We start from the raw sequence: 24,248 nt of genomic DNA, 5'->3' as shown, positions 1-24,248 counted from the left end.
TGACAGCAACGGCCTATGCCGTAACCCCATAGTGTACAAGTCACATTATTATACTAGTGTCTTACGTATGGGAGCCATGGTCAAGCCAACAAAGCAAAGGGAAAACCAAGTCAAGGTGAAAAGACAACAACTTTTAGAACTATCTAAAAATACTTTTGTGACATATATTTTAGCCCTATAGTACTTGATCGTAAGAGAGTACCACGTGGTTGACAAAACACCCGATCAAAGTATAGTTCGAAGCACACAGTCACGCGAGGGTCCAAAGGCTCAACGGCGTTCTTGACCTCAAAATGATCAAAGTGCTCATTAGCACAGAAGTACATGTCATGTGAGGGTCCATTGTGCTCGATGGAGCACTCGACCTCAAATGACCTAAGTACTCATCAAATCTCGAAGTGCCATCACGTGAGGGTCCAAAGGCTCAACGGAGTTCTTGACCTCAAGTGATCATACTCATTTATATTGAAGTCCAATTACGAGAGGGACCATTGTGCTCGACGGAGTGCTCGACCTCAAGTGATCAGGGTACCCGTTACACTCGATGGAGTGCCTGATATCTAGTGGTCAAAATATGTCACAAAAAGTACTCTACTTGTTTTCAAAACTACACTGTCATCCACGGGTAGGGGCCTTTTCACAAAAATTGGAAAGAGACCAATAAGGGGTTGTTTAAATAGACCGAGTTAGAAGAATAACTCATCCCTCCCCCAACATTACCAAGTCCTTTTCAATGTTTGGGATTCATATCCTTCTCCTTGACTCATATATGCTTAGGGCCTAGAGCTTGCTGATAGCTTCACATGAGCCTTTTCAAAAGGCTCGGGGGTATCTCGTTTAATTAAAATGACAATTGTTCAAGTAGCTAATTATTCTTTATCTAGAACATTGATCAATTGTTCACATAAAGAATAGGGAGGCTACCATTGGCTCTACTAGTTTTCACTCTCTACCTGAATAATCAATTCAGATAAAGAGTCGGGGGCTACCATACACATATTCACTAACCTCAAAATTTCCGATCGTGCAAAGCTAGAACACCCAAACATATGATTGCTAGGAGAAATAGTACGATAGACCGCCCAAGTCTCAACTACTCTAATCCTATGACCAATGTGTAAATGGCACATTGCAACATGACAAAGGGAATCACTCACAAACTACACTGCTTAAATGACAAAAAACGATAATGTGTTCAATATTACAAAATTGTCACGAAAGCATGGCTAATGTTTAAACAACATGCATAACATGATGACTGGTGCAAGATATAAATTCACTTACCATCTTCATCATCATCATCATCATCATCAATGGAAAAATTGAGTTTATCCATGAAGGTTCTGGCCATGGGTTGGATCTCTTCGTGCAACTTCTGAACATCGTCTGCATTACTATAGTTATAACCCTACAGTATCAGGGCCGGATCAAGATCAGGCAAACGACTCTTGATAACTCCAACCACATGTTCAACTACAATGATGGATCCCTCAGTCAACTTCTCCTCTACTGGAATCCAGCGCTCTTTGGTGGCATCAAGCTTCTGTTGCAACTCTTTAGCCCGTTGCTTCAAAATCGTCTTTTCTCCTTCTAGGATATCGATATACTTGCGCAGGCCTAAAGAAAACAATGAGAGGTTAGGGCCCAAATAGCAAGAGATGCCTATCAAGCAGTACGGAAGCTTACCTTCATTGCTTCCCAGAAGATTATACACCTCTTGTTGCAGCACTGAGTTCTTTAAGCCAGACTGCTTGACTTGTTTGTGATCCTCTTCCTAGAGGTCATAGTAGACTTGCATCTCCTAGATAAGAGCTTTCATGCGGGAGGGGTTTCTTTCTAGGATCTCAGCTTCAGTCCTTGAAACCTAGACATTGGTCGTTAAGGCCATATCCAACTCTTTAGGGGTCGGGGTGGCACCAGGCTCTTCAGGAGCAGTCTTGCTTGGGACTTTTGGCTTTCCTGCAGTAGCAATAGAATGTCAAAGAGAAACTTGGGAAAAACAGAACTCAATCCACCAGCCAATAACTTATAGGTCAAGCGGGATCAAGCATCTTAGCTTCTTCGAGCGCTGGGTCATCGATTTGTTGGTAGGTGGGGTCGAAGCTTTCTCTTGAGTACAAACCTCCCGAACATGTTCAAGGCTATCCAAGTGACTAAAAACCCTGATTAACCGGTCAAAAACATTTCTAAGTGGTACCTGATCATTGGAACAAGGCAACATCTCTTGCTCCATCCCCTTTGGCTTCTCCAACCAATTTTCAACAATGACAGTGATCGAAGGGGGCTCTTAGACTTGCCTCAGCTTCTCTTGGGAGCGGGCATCTTGAGTTCTTCTGCACTCCCATGTGATTGGATCTTCCTATTTTCAATGCCTCGAGCAGGCTCAGGGGCTGGCAATTTCTTAACTTCGCCTGCATCGGCGGTTGCTCCTTCAGCCACCTCTTTTTGCTGAGTTCCCAAGACAGGATTAGGAGTTGGAGTAATAGTTTGAGTCATAAGCACCCAAGTTTGTTCGCCATCTGAGGTCGGACCAGCTATCGGCTGCTCGGGGTCATCATCATCATCACTGCTGATGACCATGCCCCCAGCGACAGGGCCTGAGGGGACATCATCCTGATATGCCATAATGGTAAAACATCAATACAGTTGAAAGCTCTAGTTTGGTTTTGGTGAATTGATGAAACCCTAAGTGCTAACCCATTGCTCTAAGAGATCATGAGATAGGGTAGCATATTCCAAGTGGTGGAGCACATGGTGAAGATCATGATGGTGGTGATGGCCATGGTGATGATCAAGTGCTCAGGCTTGGAAAAGAAGAGAGAAAAACAAAAGCTCAAGGCAAATGTGACATCCATAGGAGCTCTATGTTTTGGTGATCAAGACACTTTGTGAGTGTGATCACATTTAGGATAGATAGCCATACTATTAAGAGGGGTGAAACCCTAAGTGCCACTAGATGTTCTAACTTATTGTATATGCATTTAGATTCTAGTGAGTGCTAACACCCTTGAAAATGTTTGTAAAAATATGCTAACACACATGCACAAGGTGATACACTTGATGGTTAGCACATTTGAGCAAGGGTGAAGTTAGAGTTGAAAAGGAGTTGTTCATGTTGGTCACAGGGTGACCGGATGCGTCCGACTTTGGGACTGGACGTGTCCGGTATGTTACCTAGGCTCAGGCTTGTGTTGCAGATGTGACCAAACATGTCCGAAATTGGGACTGGACGTGCCCAGTATTTGGACCTGAGGTGAGCGACTAAGGCAGAGGTGACCGGACTCTGGCGTGTGTCCGTTCAGTGGTGATCTAACGCGTCCGATCATGCTCTGGACCTCTCAGTGTAGTTTTTCAATGTGACCAGACACTCAGTACTTTGAGTGACCTGACACTGAGCATCATGTCCGGTCAGAGGGGGCAGTGCACATGAGGGTGTGTGACCTAATGCTGGCTATGTTCGATTGGTAGTACCGGACGTGTTCGGTCGTGTTCGAGTAGTTCAGGGAGCTCTCTGGACTCAACCTGACACTGCCTCTCCTACGTCCGATCACTTTCTAATGGTGCATCTGATCAGTTGTGTTAGAGTATGATAGAGAGAGTCGTTGGGGCACCAAATGGCTATCTCATTTGAAGGGGACATGTGGCTCTCATAGATCGACCGAACGCTGTGACCGGACGCGTCCGGTCAGTGCACAGACTGCCCAATAATTGAGCCAATGGCTCTATTATTTAGGGGTGTCTATAAATATCATTTGACTAGCTTGGGCTTATTCTCTTGGCCATTTTCATTGACATAGCAACCTAGTGAGCTAAGCCAAAGCCCTCCCACTCATCTCCATCATTGATTCATCATCTTTGTGAGATTAGGAGTGAATCCAAGTGCATCGCTTGAGTGTCTGCATCTAGAGGCACTTGGTAATTGTGTTTCACTGTGGGTTTCGCTTGTTTCTCTTGGTGGTTTCCGCCACCTAGATGGGTTGGTGCAGCGAGGCTCATTGAGCAGAGGAAGGTGCTTGTCTCTAGCTTCGATCGTGGTGATTGTGAGGGGTTTTTGACCTTTTCTCGGCGGAGAGCTAAAAGGTAGTCTAGTGGATTGATCATGGCTCGTGGATCCTCATCTTGTGTTGGTTGTGCGGCACCTGATTGTGGGTTAGGCGTGTGATGCCTATTAGCACGTGAACCTCCAAGTGAGTGAATCGCCACAATAGGGACTAGCTTGCCAGCAAGCATTTGAACCTCGATGAAAAATCATTGTGTCATCTTGTCTCTAAGGATTCTTTGGTATTCATTGATATATTATGATTGATCACTTGCCATGATGGTATAACCCTCCTACTTCTCTTGTGCATTTACTTTCTTAGTGTGGCTAAGCTCTTTAGTGTAATTAGTTTTGAGAGCTAGCTTGTGTCTTATCTAGTGGTTAGTGAGGCTCTTTAGTTAGCCTTTGAGAGCTCACTAACTTAGTGGTAGTGACTTAGCCTCTTGTGTGACTTAGAGATTATAGATAACTAGAATTATGGAGAGGAGGCTTGCATTTTGAGTAGGCTAGCGCAACATTTGCTTCGCTTTATAATTGTCTAACCACTTGGCTTAAGTGTTGTTGTAGAATTTGTTTTATAGGCTATTCACCTCCTCTAGCCATTAGGACCTTTCAACAGTGAAAGAAGCAAGTCTACAAAGGATTCTACCTTTACCTGAGGGGGAGGGTTCTCGGCATTATACGACAAAGGGGCGCCAGTCTAGTCTGGCCGCTTGACGTCAAGGATCTCTTTCAGCCCGTGGGCGATCTCCTCATCAGACACTTCTAACACAACATGGCAGAACATGATTTAGCCAAAAAGGCACAAACAAAATCCACAAACAAGAGTAAACTCAAGATGAGGGCCCTTACCTTCAGTCGATTCCCTGTTTGGGTCAAGGATTCCTTTGTTGGTGAAGGTCGGGTCCCGATTCTTCAAGGGAACAATCCTCCACCTGACGAAGGTCTCAACCACATGCATTACAGTAAGCCTGGCTACTCGAAGCTCCTAAATATGTGTGATGTGTTTCTGCATTCACTCGGTGGCCTTGGGGATGGACCTCCATTTTTCATTGGTCACGGGCATGAGCGCCCTCCCCTTGATCGGGCACTCCTTGTGGAGTTGGATGTAGAACCATTTCCTATGGTACCCTTTCTAAGAGGTTTTGATTGGGAAGACTATATAGTCTTCTACCTTTCTCAAAGAAAAATCGACTGACCCGATGGCTAACTTCTTGGAATAGTACACGATAGTATAGAAGTGGCACCACAAGTCCAAATAAGGCTTTATGCCGAGCTAGGCCTCACACAAGAAGGCAAAAAAGATAAGCATAGCGACAACATTTGGCAACAGATAGGCAAGCTCAATCCCGTAATGTCTATGGATTCGTTCTAGGAACTTAGACGGGAAAACCCCAAAACCACACTTGAAATATGCAATAAAAACCATGTCTTGATAAGTGTTGGGGGTGTGATGGCTCTAAACTTTGGTGGTGGCCCACTCATAGATCTGTGGGTCTTGTAACAACCCTCTATCCCTTAGTTGCTTTAGGTCCTTTGCCTTCATGGTCGACGCCATCTAGTATTGATCAAGCTCCATGACCTTGGATGGTTGGGAAGATTGGGACTTCTCGATGCTTGTTTGGCTTGAAGCACTCACCAAACCCTCAGATTGCTGGTGGCTGGAGGCCATGGCGGCGCAAGGAAGACTAAGGACTCGAGGGCAGAAAGAAAATAGTAGCTGGATGTGAAAATGTGAAAAGGTGCAACAGTGGCAGTCACCAAAGCAGGGCATGGGGTTAAATGGCTGCATGACCCACACGATCCTCGAAAAACTACTCGACAGCCACAGTGTGTGCCTCGATTCTCACACCTGACATTATCTTTCGGTTAGCTTCTATTTATATTTCATTAAAAGATTTCCTTACCAAGTGACAAAAATTCAGTCGAATATTTCTACATAACTGGTTAACAAATGAGCAATTGTTGAAAGCCCAATTAGCTCAAGACGGGCAGAATGACTCAATGAAACACCAACTCATCAAAATAAAAGAGAGTGATTGGCCAATTTCTATGCACACTATATGTCAAATGCTCGACTGCAAAAATAGACCAATTAAGATTCTTTCATTGATAACTTTGTTAAAACATGGATTTATAGAGGGAGATTCTAAACCCTAACTACTCTTAGACCGACCACCAAATTGAGCCCAACCGCTACAAGTCTTGATCCACAAGGACAGGAGCTTGTTGTGGACCAAGGGATGGCGGGGCCTGATCAAGGTGACCGTCACCAAGCCGATCATGCGCTTGGTGGAGGACTAGGAGGTACGACAGCTTGCTCTGGCGATCCGTCATCCATCGTGGTTCCCTCCTCCTCCTTGTCACCTGGGACGACGTCCTCCTCGCTGCCTAGTGCTGCGACCTCCTCCGCTTCCGCGACATTAGGCTCCCTGTAGTCGTCCTCATCACTGATAAGGTCCACCAGGGCTCCATCACCAGGGATACCGATGTCCTCCCAATTTAGCTCGACAAAGAGCTTCTAGGCTAGTTCCCAGTCACCACTCACATTTGGTATGACGGCAACCTAAGAACAGATGGGCTAGGGTCCGAGGGACTAGTTCTAGCAGCGGTGGCAACAGAGGCGATCAAACCCTCTAACTCATTGCTGGTGAGCTCCACTACTTCTTTCAGCGACGCACTAGGCCCTAGCACCTCCAGGGCCCTAGCGACAGCCTCCTTGGTGTTCATTGAGTCCTCCGCCTACTCCTCCTTCATGATCACGACCATCCCTTGAGGAAGCACTAGGACTGAGGGTAGAGTTAGTGTAGGCACAACAGATGACGCTGAAGTCAGGGACAATGGCACTGAGGGAGACAACAGAGGTGAGGCTCCAGTGAGCTGCCCAGGCGAATCCCCGAACAGCAGGCGAGGAATCTTGCGGCAGCGAGCAGGTTTTTTTTGTCCTCATGATTGCAAAAGTGGGGACGCTAAGTGGATGCAAATCTAGTACTTAGACGCCTGCTTATAAAGCCAAGGCTAGGGTGACTGAGGGCAAGCCAATCGTCACCCATGAAATGAAGCAACACATAAATCTCAACCCAGGTGCAAATCTCATAAGTCGAGCTGGCATGGCCATCCATGTGCCTGACAACCACCGCCTGACTTGCGTAGAGACCGTGTTGACAAGACAAGATGACTCCAGAGTATGACGTTTTTATTCAACAGCTCATCACCCAACTATGAGACTCTCCAACTTCTATCTGATCAAGTTCCCGATCGTGGGTGCGAGTTTGGGCTCTCAATGAACCCTGATTCCGAATGCCCTGAGTATGGGAAAGTTGCTGAGTCTCAATTGATAGACAAGCTCGGGGGCTACTAACGATGCCATACTGATGGAAATCCCGACTACCGGATATGCTGGCTACCGAATCCGTAGCGAAGAAGACCCGAAGGCTCACGACTCGATCATTCAGGGAAAGATATCTCAAGATCACGCCAAGACTCTGACTATGGCACGACTATGTAGCTTGTAGGGCAAGTAGGCCTCGGATATAAATAGCTAGCCATACCCCCTATTGTAATCATCGAAATTCTCATTGGCATAGCCATCTTGTAATCGCCATCTCACTATTCGATGAGATCGTAATACAAACAAGTAGCAATTGGATGTAAGGCTTTTACTCGCTTCTCGAGGGCCCGAACCAGTATAAATATCATGTCTTGACTATGATTGCTCTTTGCACCAAGCGAGTGTTCCTCCAAGAACCGAATATCTACCGTTAAAAAATACCGACAACGATTAAAACATAGTACAAAGTTTTGGGATCGTACATCCCAAGGAACAAAGGTGTACCTCCGTACCTACTAGAAAGGAGTCAACAGAATGACTCAGATAAAGAAGCCTATCCTCTTGGGCATCTGTCGCACTTGAAAAAGACAATCTATCTTTCTGCTGGAGAAAACAAAGGTGGTGGTGACCCCATCGGGGGCGCCAGACCATGATGGAGATATGGCCACGACAAAGACATCGGGAATCCTTATTAGTGCACTCTGATAGTGTAGTCAGCGCTCTCTTCGACTATCTAATCGGCCGGTATCTATGAGAATTTAAGATCTTAAGTCGTAGATCTAGTATGAGCTTCACCGAACTTAAGAGACTGGCTCTACTTCTCCTAGTGTTAAATGTGAGGACCGACATCAACGAGAATCCATGGAGCTCCTCTACCGAGCTGTGCGCAAGGAATCCATGGAGCTCCTCTACCAGACAGAGAGAAAGCGAACCGTGCAGCTAGCTCCCACCCGTGGCCGTGCTTCTTAGCGAGGTCCTTCTGCTCGTGTCGCGGTGCCCACCAGTCCACCACCCGCGTTCTGTCATGGTATCCACCGTGGATCTTCCCCCGGATTGTCCCTATAGAACACACAAAAAAGGTGGCCTTTTCCCCTTCGCACCCTGGTTTGGTACTAACTACCGAGTGTGTCGGACTGGTATTCGTGTTACGCCGGGTGCCGCGGTGGGATCACAGTCTTCCACCATCTCGTCGTCGGCGGCTCCACGTTGCGTTCATCGCAAGGTGCGACCTTCTGGACTCCACATAATTCGAAATCAATATGTTGATTTGATGTTATGTGCGTGCTTGGGAGAGCACATCTGATGAGCACCTGCATTGCATCTTCCGGACGTTTGCTTAGTGTGCTTAATCGGGTTTGTCCTAGATCTACCTCAATTAGATGCATTCCTATGAGCAAAAAAAATGTTGTTTTCGCTGTCGCGGATGTCTAGATTGTGGTTGCAGTACTTGCATGAGATGAAATGATGCTACATTACCCTGAATTGCCCTAAAGCGAACTGTAATTCTCGTCTCCTAGAAGTGGTACACTAGCGGACTAGGCCATGTTCGGCTGGCTGGAAAAACAGCTGATACTAATGTTGATACTGATTTGTTGTGAGAGAAAAACACTGTTATTTCGCTGAAACAGAAACACTATTATTTCACTAAAACAGTACCGTCCATCTATTTTTCCAGTATCAACATCAGCATCAGCATCAGCTATTTTTCCAGCCAGTTCACCTGTTCTATTATTCCTTCGAAACAACTATCGTGTGTAGCTAATGGAAACAATGTTATTTCGCTAAAACGGTACCGTCCACCTGTTTTTCCAGTATCAGCATCAGCATCAGCATCAGCTGTTTTTCCAGCCAGTTCACCTGTTCTATTATTCCTTCGAAACAACTGTCGTGTGTAGCTGAAATGGGTTAACAGAAGCAAGCATGTTTCAAATAAAGAAATGTTTTCCTTTTTCTATATCTGCGACATTGAGTTACCAAATGTATCAAAACCATGTCATCTGCATTTTAAGAAATGTTTGGAATATTTGGTGGTTGGTTCAGTAGTCTGTAATTTGTATTTCACTAAGCGTTGGTTGGTCATTCCAATTTCAGAACCGACCACTCTAGTTTGGCTTTGGCCCTTAGCTGTTCTCTACTCTTATTATGGTTTCTGGTTGTATCTAAATCTGGACAACCTTTGTAGCTCACTGTGTTGAATGCTTAATTCATGTTGCTATGCCATATCTTTTTTAAGATAATGGAAATAAATCTGGCTTCATCTCTCATCTCCAAGAGAATCAGACCACTTATTATAGTAATTATGTAACCACACAAATGTCTCACTCAAAACACAATTCTAAAATTATAAGACCATCCAAAGGACGCAAAAAAAAAAAACCATTGCCATTGCCTCTAGCATTTGACAGACTTGGATAATGTGCTGCTTATTGGCTTCATCTTGCTGTAATGGTACACTAGCTGACTAGTTCACCTATTCTATTATTCCTTCGAAACAACTATCATGTTTCATGTGTAGGTGAAACGGGTCAACACAAGCAAGCATGTTTCAAATAAACAAATGTTTTCCTTTTTTATATCTACCACATTGAGTCACCAAATGTATCAAAACCATATCATCTGCCTTTTAAGAAATGTTCGGAATATTGGTTGTTGGTTCAGTAGTTTGTATTTCACTAAGCGTTGGTTGGTCATTCCAATTTCAGAATCGACCACTCTAGTTTGGCTTTGGCCCTTAGCAGTTCTCTACTCTTATTATGGTTTCTGGTTGTATCCAAATCTGGACAACTTTTGTAGCTCACTGCTCTATATATCTGTTGAGTGCTTAATTCGTGTTGCTATGCCCTATCTTTTTTATATAATGGAAATAAATCCGGCTTCAGCTCTCGTCTCCAAGAGAATAAGACCACTTATTATAGTATTGTGTAACTGCACAAATGTCTCCCTCAAAACTCAATTCTAAAATTATAAGGCCATCCAAAGGACGGAAAAAAACTTTGCCATTGCCTCTAGAATTTGACAGACTTGGTGTTAGTTGCTTGATCTCCTACAGCGGCTGACGTGGAGGCTGAGCAACCCGTTAGGGCAGATCAACAGCGGCGGCTTGGCTGAGGGCGGCGACTGGCTGGCGGCGGGGCTGGGCCGTGCGGCAGCGGTGGCCTGGCTGGGGTAGCTGTGGCTGATCGGCTGGGCGCCCTGGCTGGTGGCAGCGGAGGAGCAGCGCAGCAGCGAGCAGAGGGGAGACGGCGGCAGTAGATGGGAGAGAAGGGGCGGCGCGTGGAGAGGAGAGGGAAGGGAGAGAGGGATAAAGGGTTTAACCCTAAACTTGCTTGCCTTCTCATTAAGTGTCTCCCTCATATATATAAGGGGGATTACAATTGCTAATAGGCTTAGCTCACGAGTCTATCCTCATATCGAGGCCTGATCTATAACAGCTGGGCCTATTGCCGCTCGCTACTTTAACTATCCCATCGCCTTGTTTTGTTGTCGCCTTCTAGCATAGGTCTTACCGACCATGACATCTCTCCCCGCTTGGAGAATCAGCTCGTCCTCGAGCTAAAATTTGGGATAGAGCTTCTGGAAGAGCTCAACATCTTCCCAAGAGGATTCCGCGGCCGGCTGGTTCTTCCACTTGATTAACACCTGTAGTTGTCCTCGATATAGTCTTGATTTAAGCATGAGGTCAGGTTCTGGAACTGCCGCTCCTTCATGCATGGTCGACATCTGTCTTGGTTATGAAGGTGGTGTACCTTTGTGTGGTTTAAGCATACTCACATGAAAGGCATTGTGGATGCGAGCCTCATCATGTAGATTCAAACGGTAGGCAACTGAGCCGATGCATTCACTTATTTGAAAGGGGCCAAAGTATTTTGGAGCCAACTTGCCTTTTTGAAGATTGTAGATCCCCACGGCTGCTCGAGCCATCAATTTGAGCCACACCCAATCTCCAACTTGGAATGACCGATCCATATGCTTGTTATCATAATATTTGTTGTAGTAATCCTAGGACTGTTGGAGACGTACCTTTGTTTGCTCCAGAAACTGATCATGTTCTGTAAGTAAGTCATCAACTGAAGGTACTACAGCATCACCTGGGCTATATGTTTTCAACTATGGAGGGTCACATCCATAGACTTGCTTGAATGGTGTAGTGCGGATGGATTTATGGTAGGCAGTGTTGTAGCAGAATTCTGCCCAAGGGAGCCATCTGATCTATTCTTTGGGTCTATCTTCTGTCAAGCAGCGCAGATACATAGTGATGATTTTGTTGATGACTTTTGATTGACCATCCGATTGTGGGTGGTAAGCTGATGTCATTTATAGTTTCACTGCTGACAAGCAAAATAGTTCCTGCCAGAATCTGCTGGTCAATACAACATCTCTATCACTGACAATGGATTTTGGCAACCCATGTAATCTGACTATCTCGGAGAAGAATTTGTGAGCTACTATTGTTGCAGAGTAAGGATGTGCTAGAGGTATGAAATGAGCATACTTGGAAAGGTGATCCATGACTATCAGGATAATAGATTTACCTTTGACCTTGGGTAATGCTTTAATAAAATCCATGGATATGTCCCTAGATTTGTTTTGGTATTGGTAGTGGTTGAAGGAGGCCAGTTGGGTGAAGGTGTTCTGTTTTTATTGCGTTGGCAAACTGAGCTTTCACTAATAAACTGTTGAACTGTTTGTTTGGCTCGGGGAGTATGAAAAGTTTGCTGGAATCAATGTAATGTTTTCTCATAGCCCTCATGTGTAGAGTTATGGATGGCGTGGAGAACTTCTTGTAGGATAGGTGAGGATGATGGGATATGTACCTGTCGTTTGTAGAGGATGAGACCATCCTCGAACATCCACGCAGGTGAGAGTTGCCTAGTCTTAATAGATTGTGCGAGCTTGCATGCTTCTTCATTAGTAGTGATTTCAGCTTTGAGATGATCGAATATTGGGAAGGTGATCTCTGATAGGGCCATCAATGAAGGCTCTGTAGCATCCTGGCGAGACAAGGCGTCGACCACCGTATTCTGTTTCCCTGGTTTATACTCAACTGTAAAATCATAGCCCAACAATTTACTAACCCATTGATGCTGTGGGATTGTTGAGAGGCGCTGATCCAGAATGTACATGAGACTGTAGTGGTCGAAGCGGATAAGAAACGTGCGCCCCCAAAGGTAGGGTTGCCAATGTTTGACTGTTGTGACCAACCCAATTAATTCTCTCTCATATGCCGCTAATTTTGCATGTCGGGGAGCAATCATACGGCTAAAGAAAGCTATTGGACCATTTCCTTGATGAAGTACTGCTCCAAAGCCTGTGGATGATGCATCGCATTCCACCAAGAAGTGTTTGTTGAAGTCAGGTAGTTACAAGACTGGTGCTGTAGATAAGACATGTTTGAGTTGTTGGAATGATGTCAGTGCCAGCTCAGTCCATCAGAAATTGTCCTTCTTGAGCAGATCTGTAAGAGGTTTGGCAATTGCACCATAATTTTTGATGAATTTCCTATAGTAGCCAGTAAGTCCAAGAAATCCTTTCAATTGTTTAACTGTCACAGGTTGAGGCCAGGAAGTGATGGCTTTAATTTTTTCTAGATCAACTGCAACTCCTTTATCTGATATGATGTGTCCCGGATAGCCTACAGTAGTTTGTCCAAAGGAGCATTTGGATTTTTTAAGAAAGACTGAATTAGCCTATAGGAGAGCCAATACTTGTCAAATATGTTGGAGATATTCTTCCCAAGTTTTACTGTAGACCAATATATCGTCGAAGAATACCAAAACAAATTTCCACAGGTATCGACCAAGAATGTCATTCGTAAGGGCTTGGAAGGTGGAGGGAGCATTGCATAGGCTGAAAGGCATGACCAAGAATTCAAAGTGGCCATGGTGAGTTCTAAAGGCTGTTTTCTCAATATCATCGGGGTGCATGCGTACCTAATGGTATCCTGATCTGAGATCCAATTTGGTAAAGTACTTAGCTCCTTCGATTTCATCGAGTAGTTCATCAATTACTGGGATGGGGAATTTATCTTTTAATGTGTTGTCATTGAGAGCACGGTAGTCCACATAGAAGCACCATGATCCATCCTGTTTTTTAACAAGCAATACTGGTGATGAGAATGGAGAGGTACTATATCTGATAATCCCCTGTGTCAGCATACTGTGGCACTATTTTTCCAATTCATCTTTTTGAATTTGCGGGTAGCGGTAGGGTCTGTAAGGAAAATGGACCCTAGGCCCATTTACTTGGGATTATGGTGTTTGACGACCAACACAACCAAATTGGACTAATGGATTTGCAAGTAATTGTTTTGTAGTTCAATTGGATGCAAAACATGACTTGGACGAAGGCAAAATGATAACCCAATGATCAACACCTCAAGAAAGACATGTGAAGATACATAGAAGACATACAAGGTCAAGCAAAGTCTAAGCACGAAGATGGGAACAAAGCCAGATGCAAGATCACGAAGAAACGAGCTCGGCGGAGGTGATTGGACGTGGCCCTAAAAAGGACTGGACGTGTTTGATCAATTGCTTGGCAACACCAGGCGTCGGCAGCTGTGACTGGATGCTGAGTAGCAATGACCGGACACTGAGTGAAGCAGTGACCGGATACACTAGTGACACTATTCATCGTCACGGCAATGTTTTCAGCGTGACCGGACGCAACAGACTAGACAACCGGACGCATGAAGTGCAGCATCCGCTCGTTTCCAGAGAGGTTCCAGAGCAGCGCTAGCATGACCGGATGCGTCCGGTTGATGATGACCGAACTTAGCCTAGAGTCCGATCAGCGCGCACGCTCAACGGTCGGGACGACTAGACGCGTCCGGTCAGGACGACAGTAGCGTCCGGTCAGTAGCAGAAAGCTGGGTTTCGTCCCCAACGGCTACTTTCTCAGTGGGGCTTATAAATAGACCCCCAACCGGCCATTTGAGGTGTGTGGAGCTGAGGAAACATACCAAGGGTGTTGATACACCATTTTAGTGATCTCCACTTGCATAGTGCATAGTGATTCATTAGGTGATTAGCATAGATACTTTGCGAAGTACTTAGGTTGATTAGACCACCGCTTATGCACTTGCTCTAGGTTTAGGCCTAGTGTTTAGTGAGGTTTGCATACCTCTTACCACTCAGTGCTTAAGTACACTATTGTTGTACATTGGAGGGGCTTGTAGTCATGCGAGATCACACCAACCGCGTTTGTGGTGTGGCCGCCACTGTGTACCAAAGGGAACAAGATCCGCGGCGGTTCGACCGAAAGCTTGAAAGTGAAGATGGCGGGAAGCGGTCTGGGAGAGGCTTGCCAGAAGGCACACTGGAGACCCACTTGCGCGTGGGGAAGGCCTGGGGCTATTCACGGAGTTACCCGACCGAGAGCTTAGCCCTTGCAAGGGATTCCTTGCGAGGGGCTCCAACGAGGACTAGGGGGAAGCTTGTGCTCTTCTCGATACCTTGGTAAAAATACTAGAGTCATCGATGGGAGTTTGCATATCTCTACCTTACTCTTTAGCTTTTGCGTTTACATTATTTGCATAACTCCTTTTGCGGTAGAGATAGCACCACACTAGCAAAACCGTTGTTGCACATTTAGATAGTTTATCTTTTTGCATAGGTTTTGCTAAGCTTAGAAAAAGAGGCCATAGTTTAGAGTTAGAGTTTTAAGTTGCCTAATTCACCCCCTCTTAGGCATCATGGTCCCCTTTCAATTGGTATTAGAGCCTGGTTGGCTCAATTTGGACCTTTGGTTTCATCGCCGTTGAGCCGACGCTATTTAGAGTGGTTGAGATGGATATTTCTAAGCCTCCGCACTTTGACGGCACTAACTTCCCTTACTATAAAGCTAGAATGGCTTGTCACCTTGAGGTGGTAGATTTGGGTGTTTGGAGAGTCACTCATGATGGGATGAAACCCATTAAGAATCCCGATAAACCCATAAAGAGTGAAGAAAAAGAAATTCATTTCAATGCTAGAGCTAAAAATTGCTTGTTTGAATCTTTTAGCATGGATGTGTTTAACCAAGTGTTCACTTTCAATATGGCACATGAAATTTGGTTAAAACTCCAAGAGCTCCATGATGGCACAACTAATATCCATGAGCAAAAACATTGTCTAGCTAAATAAAATTATGATTCTTTTAAAATGAATGATGATGAGCTTGTTCGTGATATGTACTCTCATTGAATCTAATTATCAATGAGCTCCATTCAATAGGACTAACAAAGCTAGATGATGTGGACATCGTGAGGAAGATCATCTCCGTGCTACCACAAAAGAAATATGCAAGTATCATCACCATCCTTCACAATATGGAGGACTTGAGCACCATGACCCCGACCATAGTCATTGGCAAGATAGTGGCATTTGAAATATCACACAAGATGGGTCAAGAAGAAGCCTCTTCATCAAGCAAAGGCAAAGCTCTAGCATAGTGAGAAAAAAAGATGAAGGGCAAGCGAGTTGAGACAAGCTCAAGCTCAAGCTCCTCAAGTGATGAAGAAGAAGAAGATGATGATGATGAAGATTCAAGTGACGATGATCAATTTTCCTCCTCCACCTCCGACCTTGATGAAGAATCAATCAAACTTATCAACAAGGTGGAGAAGATGATCCAAAGGTTCAATGTCAAGGGTGTGCCCATCCAAATTCAAGATTTCATCTTCACAAATAAAAGAAATGAGCAAAGAAAGAAAGGATACTATGGATACAACGAGTTAGGGCACTTTATGGAAGTTTGTCCAAACAAGCCTACACCCAAGACAAAGAAGGCATGTAAGGACAAAGCCCTCACATCAATAAGGTCATGGGATGATTCTTCAAGTGAAGAAGAAGACCATCACAAGAGGCGAGGGCACAAGCACTCATCATCAAGCACTTCACGTGTGTGCCTTATGGCACAAGGTAACAAAAAGTCTATCTTTAGTGATAGTGACAATAATAGTGATAGTGATGATGAGCTACCTTCTTATGATGAAATTCTGCAAGAAAATCTTAACTTTGCTAAAATTTGCACTAGTCAACAAAAGAAGCTTAAAAATTTAAAAGAAAAACTAGATAGCTCACAACAAGCTTATGACACTTTTCTTGAACAATATAAAACTTTTGCCAATCTTAATATGGAGCTATCTACTAAAATTGAGCAACTTGAGACAAGTGCAAACATAAATAATTACATAATCAATGATGAGCAACTTGTAAAGAAAAATGAAAAATTAAAGAAAAAGTTAGCTAGCTCACAAGATGCTTATAAAAGTTTGCTTGCTAAAATGGAAACTACGTGCAAACATTGTGATGAGATAACTAATAAAGTTGCTAATCTTAAAGCCATCGGTTCTACCCCCATGGAGGCACCTAAAAAGAAAAGTTCTATCTTTGACATGTCTAAAAAGGATGCCTCTACTTCTTGTAATGATTTATGTTTAGACTCACCCTTGTGCAACCAAGTTTGTGTTGAGAAAATTGTTGTAGAAACATGCACACAAGAGGTCGCAAAGGAGAATGAGCAACTCAAGCAAGAAGTGGCTTGTCTCACCAAGGACTTGACTCAAGTGAAAGGCAAAACGGAGCAAGCCCAACTTCATCAAGATAACACCATCAAGGGAGTGAATAAGCTTGATGAAGGACAAACCGTGGTTTGCTACGTATGCCACAAGGAAGGCCACAAGTCCTATGAGTGCAAGGTGAAGAATGGGGAAGGAGCTAAGAAGAAAGAGAAAAATAAAAAGGAAACAAGCAAGCTCTCCAACACCTACACCAACAAGGTGGACAAGAAGGCCTCCACACCATACTTGTTAAAGAAGAAGAAAAATGACAAGATGGTGGCCATCAAGGTGAACAAGCAAGCCAACAATGAGGCCAAACGCATTTGGGTGCCAAAGGAGATCGTTTCCAACATGAAGAGCGGCAAGAAGGTTTGGATCCTGAAAGGAAAGTGAGAAGTCTGATAGACTTTGGGGAATTTGGAGACTTGATAAAGTATGAGTGCATTTCATAGGGTGCATCACATTGGATCATGTTAATTGTCAAGTGGGTTAGTGAATACTGTGGACCCAAATTCTCCTTCCCATGTTAGGTAACTAGATTTAATTTCTTAGAATTTCAATTAGCATCTAGTTCCTTTTCATGCCTAGGGCCCTGTTTGGCTTACCTTATATCCGGCTTGTCCGTCTTCTTTTTTTTAGCTAGAACAGTGTTTTTCTCTCATAATATTTCAGCTAGAACAGTGTTTTCCAGCCACTTTCAGCCAAGTTTCAGCAAGCCGAACGGGGCCTAGGTTTGCATTTGCATGCTTAAATCCTTTATCATGCATACACTAGGTATATCTTATGGTAGGCTTGCTCGGTTTCATTCTTAACCCTTGGAGCAAACCTACATGGTTTAAATTGTTTAGGAGCACGACACATAACTTGTTTTACAATTGTTCATCTAATGTGTCAAAGTCTAAATTGTAGATAATTTCTCCTGAATATCACCTTCGAAAATGATTCTCACATTCATGTGATGTCATCTTTCAAGTGGTATTTTTTATTCTAAATCAATGAGCATGTCTCTTACAAGTATTCCATACTTGTGTGCACACATTTAGGGGGAGGTTACTCTACAAGTTGGATGCTTTGAGGCTAACACCTTTTCAAGCTTATCATGTATGTAGTAGTCTCATTGCAAGAAAAATGGAGTCCCCGGAGTTAAGCATCATACTTCTAATATCCACCACCTAGTGCAAGTGGATATAAATCAAATTTGTTTCCACATATGGTATTTCTAAACCGATATCATCATGTTGATTTCACTTTAGTATTTATATGCTTTATCCATGCATTATATAGATTAAACTCCCTTGAGCATGAATTTGCCAATTATGCATAACCTACTTTCTCCATCATATGTATGCATATATTTAGGGGAAGCTTAGTCTATGTAATATGAGAGTTAAATTTTGTGACCTATTCCACTTCACATACAAAGGATCACAAAGTTTGACCCTCCCTTGTGCTACTAATGTCTTCTTTTTCGGTGTTTGATTCCAAAGGGGGAGAATTTGTAGGACCAAAAGCAAGCCCGATCATAATAATTTACAAGTGGTAATGGTCCGAGAAAGGAATGATTGTGGATTATGGAGTTAGGGAGAGGCTTAAATCCATAATACCATATGGGGGCATTTGCAAGGGCAAGATAAGTTTCCAAAGATGTTTACATATGGTATCTTTTAGCATCATATAATATTGCCCTTTGCAATGCATCCTAGCAAGTAGATAGTTTTTTAAATTCTAAATTTTTTTATTATTTGCTTGTTTTGGTCGTGTTGTCATCAATCACCAAAAAGGGAGAGATTGAAAGAAAAATGGACCCTAGGCCCATTTACTTAGGATTTTGATGTTTGATGACCAACACAATCAAATTGGACTAATGGATTTGCATGTAATTGTTTTGTAGTTCAATAGGATGCAAAACGTGACTTGAACGAAGGCGATGTTATGATCCGATGATCAACACCTCAATAAAGACATATGAAGATGCATAGAAGACATACAAGGTCAAGCAAAGTCCAAGCACGAAGATGGGAACCAAGCCGGACGCAAGATCGCAAAAGAACGAGCTCGGCAGAGGTAACCGGATGCGGCCCTAAAAAGGACCGGATACGTCCGATCAGTTGCTCGGCAACACCAGGCGTCAGCAGCTGTGATCGAACACTGAGTAGCAGTGACCAGACGCTGAGCGAAGCAGTGACCAGACGCACCGATGACACTGTTCATCGTTACGGTAGTGTTTTCAGCGTGACCGGACGCAACAGACTAGACGATCGGACGCACGAAGCGCAACGTCTGATCATTTCTAGAGAGGTTCTAGAGCGGCGCCAGCGCAACCGGACGCGTCCGGTCGATGATGACCGGACTCAGCCTAGAGTCCAATCAGTGCGTGCACTCAACGGTCTGGATGACCGGACGCGTCCGGTCTGGACGACAGCAGCGTCCGGTCAGTAGCAAAAAGCTGGGTTTTATCCCAACGGCTAATTTCTCAGTGGGGCTTATAAATAGACCCCCAACCGGCCATTTAAGGTGTGTGGAGCTAAGGGAACATACTAAGGATGTTGATACATATTTTAGTGATCTCCACTTGTATAGTGCTTAGTGATTCATTAGGTGATTAGCGTAGGCGCTTTGTGAAGTGCTTAGGTTGATTAGACCACCGCTTATGCGCTTGCTCTAGGTTTAGGCCTAGTATTTAGTGAGGTTTGCATACCTCTTACCACTCGGTGCTTGCGTGTACCATTGTTGTACATCGGAGGGGCTTGTAGTCTTGCCGAAACCCTCTTCTTCTTCTCCTTTCCTTAACCCAATTAGGGTTAGGGTTCAACCGAACCCTTTGTCTTCTCAGATCCGAACTAGATCTGACCTTTCTCTCTTTTCTAACACCTCTGCCGAGATCTACACCTAGGGGACCGGCTCCGATACCATTGTTAAACACACAGGATCGATCTAGGTGATGATCAGAGGGGCTAGTTGCTATTGGATGAACCAAAAGACCTAGAACACATTCTAGACTGAGAGACAGAGATACAGAGAGGATAGTTGAGGGCTGACGAACCTGACATCGCGAAGGGGGATGATCCAGAGGCCGCCATCGGGTTCGTTGGTGAAGTCTGCGCACGGGCAGCGACATTTGGGGAAGAGGTTGATGAAGTCGTCGACGTCGGTAGAGCGGGGCGGCGCGGCTGGTGGCTTCTCGTCACTGGCTGTGCCCCTCACTAGATTGGGTTAGGGTTTAGGTGTCGGTGGAGAGCTCGGCTCAAGCGAACCTCGTGACTTGAGCCGCCGGCTCCCACCTTTATTTATTGCGCAGTGTGATAGGGGCCCTCCAGCCATAGTGGGCTGGGCGTCCCCGATCAGGGCGCGAATCAAAGGCCCCTGAGCCGTTGGGCCCAGCTTGGGATTAGAGATCAACCTAACATAGACGTCATGCAGCTCTGCTGAGTCCTGAGGGTGTGCCCTGAATGTCACATGGATGGCGGTGTCAGTGCCATCAACTTCAGGTCGCTCTTGCATTGTCAGGGTGCCATTTGCGCTTGAGAGGACAAATGTTTTCCCATTGGATACTTGTGTGAAGGTTACCAGCTGTGAGTTGTGCGCTGGAGGGACAGCGGTGATCCAGTCTGAAATTGCACTGCCATTGCCAGCTTTTGCATCCCAGTCACCGGTGGATAGGCCAGCAAGAACAAATGGCCCAAACAGGACTGCGTGAATGGATGCATACTCCGGTCTGTCATCTGAAGGGATAGCTAGCAGTTAATATCCAGATCAAGATTATCGCTATATAAAAATCTCAATATTAGCACACATTGGTGCAAAATCTGTTACTGCTACTAGCATCCTATGTATTTTATTACAACCACTGGTTATCATGATGAAATGTAATGTATGAGATAAGTAAAGTTAACCAATTTGTCCTTCAATCTTGGATTAGGTGAAGCTTCACGAATTACCTTTAATTGCTTCAGTCCTTAACCTGATGGGAAAGCGTAGTGCTAAGTGATCATCTGAGTTCCACTGTTTGGTGATTGATAGGAAAGATCCTGCCCACAGAATAAAAACAGGTAATGAGGTGGCCTTAAAAGAGTGTACCCAGTGCAGAGAGTTCCTGCCCTGTGCAGGGTCTGGGGAAGGGTGTCAGTGGCAAGCCTTACCCTCGCCTGTGCAATACGAGGAGACCGCGACTCGAACCCGGTACCTTCCGGTCTCAGGCGGTAAGACTCTACCGCTTGCACCAGGCCCGCCCTTCAATGAGATGGCCTTAAGAAGATCAATTGTAATTTGAATGTTAGACACAGCAGAATGATTTTACCTGGAGATATCGACCCCAAATCTTTGTCATTTAAAGTTGCTCCTGCACCATCAGCAAATGTCCATGATGGAATTCTAACATTCAATTTGGCAGTCTGACCTTTTGTCTGAACAAATAGAAAACAAATGTGCTGACTGCAGGTATTTTATCTGAATTTAACTTTTAAAGAATTGGAAATAATTACCTTTGCAGAAATGGAGAATGAAATTTGAAGATACTGGTCAGAAGAGTTGAGGGTTTTGATTTGCTGAGTAACAGTAAGCCCAGCTGCTTTCCAATTCTAAGTGCTTGGTATGTACTGAATGATATTGAGTGCAGGCAAATCTCCTTTCTCCTAAGTAAATAGAATCACCAAGTTTTGAAAAGGATTCTATACCTGCAGATGGAAATCATAATATTTCGAAACAAACAATAAGCTCGAAAATAATTGCAACCCCAATTTTAACAGACATAAATTAAAGAGGTTAAAAATGAAGGGGCTAGACACCGCCTTCAGCTTATGGAATCAAAATAAGAGAAACTGTTGACTGAAATCAAGCACAGCAATTACTGTGGAATGATCACATCAAGTCAGCACAGATAGATGTTGGTGATTTTTTACATTACCTGTCCCATTACAACACCAGAATGAATCGTACTTTGTTCCCCAACCATGAATACTCACAGCCTTAGAGTGTCCAGGGGCCTGGGGTAGCATGTAAATCATCACACCAGGATCTGTCCCCCTTTGAATGCACTGTCTGTGAAAATGGAATACTCAAATCTCTAGTAACAAGATACAATTGAATTTTACCTTGTAAAGAGGATCTCCAGTAACTTCATACATCATTTTTGCACCAACGACAACTGGAATGTGTGTGTTGGAATGAAATCCAGAAATACTGTCAGCCTGAAATGAAACGCATACACACACGAAGGTTATCACTCAAATGAAAATCCTTCAAGAGGAACAGTACTTTTAATCCATCGATAAAGACCAGTACTAGGAACCCGAGTTCAGTTTCCATGATAATACCAGTTGGGTGGTGGCATAATTAAAAATGTGTTTGATGTATAGACATGTAGTATTGTAGTGGCCACCAGATGATAAAAGGATTAGATTGAAATTAGTAATCACAGGTCTTAACATAGTTAAAGATTAAAGACTAAGCTGGTTAAGTTCTATTTTAGTCATTATTGTAAATTAGACATAAATAATCCATATCTATCACCAAATAGCTGAAGATTCACAATTAGGAAACCAGATCAGTGTTCAGCATACCTGAACTGCAAGCAGCCCAAGAAAGCATGGCTTATCGAAGAGATGAGCTAGAGTCAAATGCTTCAGATCGTTCTGCCCAATTAATAGAAAGGAAGCATATCAGCTAGACATGACTATTAATCTATGCTACAATTGTAAGTTTGTAACAAACAACAAATCACCGTTATCATGTAGAGCTGATAGAGCACATCATTCATCCCACCAAACTCATCATTGAGAGACTCCCAGTGCCTCTCAATGCTATATTTCTGTATGACATTCTTCACCCTGTCACTGAAATAATTAGCCATCTTTACCACCATGTCAAGAGCCTTGGAATTCCCAGCCACCGTGTACTGATCAAGAAGACCTTGCATAATCTGCAAACCGAAAATGAAACTCACTCAACTCGGCGACGATATTTACACATTAATCAAGAAGTAGAAACGGAAACACCCCTTCATCAGCTCACCTTGTGGATTGTGTAGTAAGGAGCCCAGACATCCTTGATGGCCTCAACCCGATCGAAGAACTCCGACGGGAAGGGCGACAGGTACCCTGTGCCCTTCTTTTTCTGGCAATCGTAGAGCACGTCGACGACCGATGACATTTTTGCATTGAGAGTGTCATTGTGTGTGCTAGCCCACATCTTTGCAGTAGCACTCAGGTAATGCCCTGAAAAGGACAACAGCAAGACACTGAAATTCAGTCTAGCTGCGTGGTTGTTCTGGGTAAATGCTCCAAAATCAAAGCCAAACGGAGATCCGGCGGCGCACCAACGAAGTGTCCCCGGAGCTCGAAGTCAGGGCCCTCCCACCCGTCGTAGGGAGTCCCCGGCGCCGTCAGGCCGGCCTGCTTGCGGAAGCTCCAGACGAGGCGGTCAACGTCCAGGAGGAGCAGGTACTCCAGGTTGGTCTGCTGGGCTCGCCAGTACAAGCTGGCCGGCTCCAGCCGCACGTAGTGCAGGGACACCTCGGAGAGGAACGCCCCCGCCGCGGCCCCGGGGCGCGGCGCGTCGCCGGCGGTGGCTGTGGCGGTGGCTCCACGGAGCTTGCTGTAGAGCATGAGCCAGTCGAACGCCTCCTCGTGCCGCGGCGCCCGCCGCGGCATGAGCGACATCCAGGTGGACTCGTCGGTCGGGGTGAGGTGATGCTCGTGTCCGTGGTCGTGGTCGTGGTCGTGGCCGTGGCCGTGGCGGTGGACGATGGGCTGGAGCGCCGTCGCCGGCGGCCCCGGCCGCAGCTGCGCTGCCGCGCGTTCCGTGTGCGACGAAGTCTATCCCGGCAACGAGTTCGTGCACGATTTCCCTTCCGCGCCGCGGAAGTCGGCGGCTGCAGCGGCCAGCAGCACCAAGATCCCCAGCGCGGTCGCCGCCGCCACGCTCGGCGCTCGCGCCATGACCCCCTTTCTTGCAAGCTGATAGTGATAGATGAAGGGACCGGGTAGTGAACGACTGACACTTGTACGCATCGGGGAGAGCGGACGGATTTATAGGGGATTCTTGGACCCCAAGAGCGGCAAGCCGAGTGCGGAGTGGCGAGGCCATCAGAAGAGTGTCAGAATGACTAAGAAGAAAGCAGGAAGAGTCACTGTTGGGCGTCCGACAACAGAGAAAACGGGGTAGTTTGACACTACGAGTGTGGGTTGTTAGTCTTCCGTTAGTCTGCTGTTAGGCAGTTGCGTAACGGTGAAGGACGGCTTGTAGCCGGGTGGGCGGGTGGGCGTATATAAGCGCCGTGTAATGGGAAGTCGGAATGATTGAACAATTGAACTCCTGAACTCTGGATAACAAACCCTGTC

At 45.0% G+C, this 24,248-nt stretch overlaps 1 pseudogene; it reads right to left on the bottom strand.

The window, feature by feature from the left end:
• Positions 1-1,408: 1,408 nt before the first annotated feature.
• Positions 1,409-23,846, bottom strand: LOC136465287 (uncharacterized; annotated as a pseudogene).
• Between the last annotated feature and the right edge of the window lie 402 nt (positions 23,847-24,248).

Source organism: Miscanthus floridulus, chromosome 7 (assembly GCF_019320115.1).
Source record: "Miscanthus floridulus cultivar M001 chromosome 7, ASM1932011v1, whole genome shotgun sequence".
Taxonomy (NCBI): Eukaryota; Viridiplantae; Streptophyta; class Magnoliopsida; order Poales; family Poaceae; genus Miscanthus; species Miscanthus floridulus.
Note: the sequence above shows the minus strand (reverse complement) of the source record. Positions and strands in the feature narration are given on the sequence as shown.